The 2,500-nt window shown below is 47.9% G+C and overlaps 1 protein-coding gene across 1 annotated transcript in view; it reads left to right on the top strand.

Moving 5' to 3' along the window:
• The window catches only part of kif3b (kinesin family member 3B), a gene marked incomplete at its 3' end in the record, with an annotated part of 41,047 nt that overhangs the window by 30,250 nt on the left and 8,297 nt on the right, over window positions 1-2,500 (top strand). The gene's annotated exons all lie outside the window — the stretch shown is intronic.

Raw genomic sequence — 2,500 nt, 5'->3', positions numbered from 1 at the left:
TTCGATTTAAAAAAAAATAGCAGACCTACATACAAGCTCATATCGCGCCACTCGGTGGCGCGCTATGAGCTTGTAGATCTGCTATTTTTCAATAGCTAAAGTATAACATAATGCGTAACCCATTCTGACCTGAGATCACATTCTAAAAATGTCTTCTACATCCTGAAGGTTTTCTGAAAAAGCTATGTTTCTATGTCAGTGGTTCTTCGATTTTTTTCAAAAATAGCAGACCTACAAGCTCGTAGCGCGCCACTCGGTGGCGAGCTATGAGCTTGTAGATCTGCTGTTTTTCTAATAGCTAAATGATAACATAATGCTAACACCGAAAGGGGTCTGATCCCAACACAGCCCTTTTGTTCCTAATGGCCCAGAATTCTTCCTGTCCATTCCAGTCGCTCTAAACCACTGATCCTGAATCAGTCTGTTCTGCCTCCGGCCATGACCGTTCCTCTCCCTCTGTCTAACGCCCTAGTTCAGCGGTTAACCCATTCTGACCTGAGATCAGATTCTATAAAAATGTCTTCTACATCCTGACAGTTTTCTGAAAAAGCTATGTTTCTACAGTATGTCAGTCGTTCTTCGGTTTAAAAAAAAATAGCAGATCTACAAGCTCGTAGCGATGATGTAGATGATGTAGATGTAGTGTGTATATATATATATATATATATATATCACAGGCTTTTTCTATTGGCGTTAAAATGACGAATTAAACATGAATAGTGCAGGTAGATTAAAGGCACAATCCACTGTTCATTAGGCTGGCCATAAGCCAGTTAACCCATTCTGGGCGGGAACACCCCTTTTGCTATTGAAAAATAGCAGATCTACAAGCTCATAGCGCGCCACAGAGTGGCGCGCTACGAGCTTGTAGGTCTGCTATTTTTTGAAAAATCAAAGAACGACTGACATAGAAACATAGCTTTGTCAGAAATCTGAGAATGGAAAACTGTCAGGATGTAGAAGACATTTTTTAGAATCTGATCTCAGGTCAGAATGGGTTAACAACTGTGATAACCCTCCACTAGTGGTCCGTACCCAGGGGTGCAGTACTACTCTATGTGTGACAGAAATACTAATTGACAAGATATGCATTTTGGAAAATGGAAGATTCTGCTTCATCAGTCCCTGTCAGTTTAGGCAGCCCCCCCCCCCCCCCCCCCCCCTATAGAGTGTCGCAGTCCCTCCCCCTTTCAGAACAACGAGTGGCCCAGGAAATGGTTCTCCATTAATTTTCTCCATAGGCGATTCTTTTTTTTTTTTTTTTTTTTTTTTTTAAGATTTTTTTTTTGCGGCTTACGCCTTTTATTGATTTTTGAAGGGACAGACAGTAGGCTGACAGGAAACGGGAGAGAGATGGGGGGATGACATGCAGTAAAGGCCGTGTCGGGTCCGGGAGTCGAACCCGCGGCACACTGCGACTGGATTACCAGTCCGGTGCCCAGACCGTTACGCTACGGCCTGGGCCCATAGGCGATTCTTAAAGTATTTATTTAAAGACGGTTACGCCGCGGACAAAGCCAACTCGGATCGTGACAAATCATGACAATGAACACAATGTTTTGGGGCCGATCAAATAATTTATAAGAAGAAAAACAACAAAAAAAGTGTTGTAACCTGCCGTTTCTTTCTACTTTCTAATTATTTGATCGGCCCAAAACATTGTGTTCATTGTCATGATTTGTCACGACAAGAGTTGTCTTTGTCCGCGGCGTAACCGTCTTTAAATAAATACTTTCTGAAATGTCTATGGGGAAAATGAACGGCGATTTCTTTTCCGGGTCTCTCGAGAGGGGGGGGGGGGGGGGGGGGGACTGCGACGCTCTATACCAGGTTCAGATGAATTGTCCAGCCTGTGGTGGTGGAGCTGACGTGGGTCTGTCTGTGGTGGTGGAGCTGACGTGGGTCTGTCTGTGGTGGTGGAGCTGACGTGGGTCTGTCTGTGGTGGTGGAGCTGACGTGGGTCTGTCTGTGGTGGTGGAGCTGACGTGGGTCTGTCTGTGGTGGTGGAGCTGACATGAGTCTGTCTGTGTCTGTGGTGGAGCTGACGTGGGTCTGTCTGTGGTGGTGGAGCTGACGTGGGTCTGTCTGTGGTGGTGGAGCTGACATGGGTCTGTCTGTGTCTGTGGTGGAGCTGACGTGGGTCTGTCTGTGGTGGTGGAGCTGACGTGGGTCTGTCTGTGGTGGTGGAGCTGACATGGGTCTGTCTGTGTCTGTGGTGGTGGAGCTGACGTGGGTCTGTCTGTGTCTGTGGTGGTGGAGCTGACGTGGGTCTGTCTGTGTCTGTGGTGGAGCTGACGTGGGTCTGTCTGTGGTGGTGGAGCTGACGTGGGTCTGTCTGTGGTGGTGGAGCTGACGTGGGTCTGTCTGTGGTGGTGGAGCTGACGTGGGTCTGTCTGTGGTGGTGGAGCTGACGTGGGTCTGTCTGTGGTGGTGGAGCTGACGTGGGTCTGTCTGTGGTGGTGGAGCTGACGTGGGTCTGTCTGTGGTGGTGGAGCTGACG

Source organism: Protomyctophum parallelum (genome assembly GCF_964188405.1).
Source record: "Protomyctophum parallelum genome assembly, chromosome: 7".
Taxonomy (NCBI): domain Eukaryota; kingdom Metazoa; phylum Chordata; class Actinopteri; order Myctophiformes; family Myctophidae; genus Protomyctophum; species Protomyctophum parallelum.
This window is presented reverse-complemented; position numbering and strand designations above follow the sequence as displayed.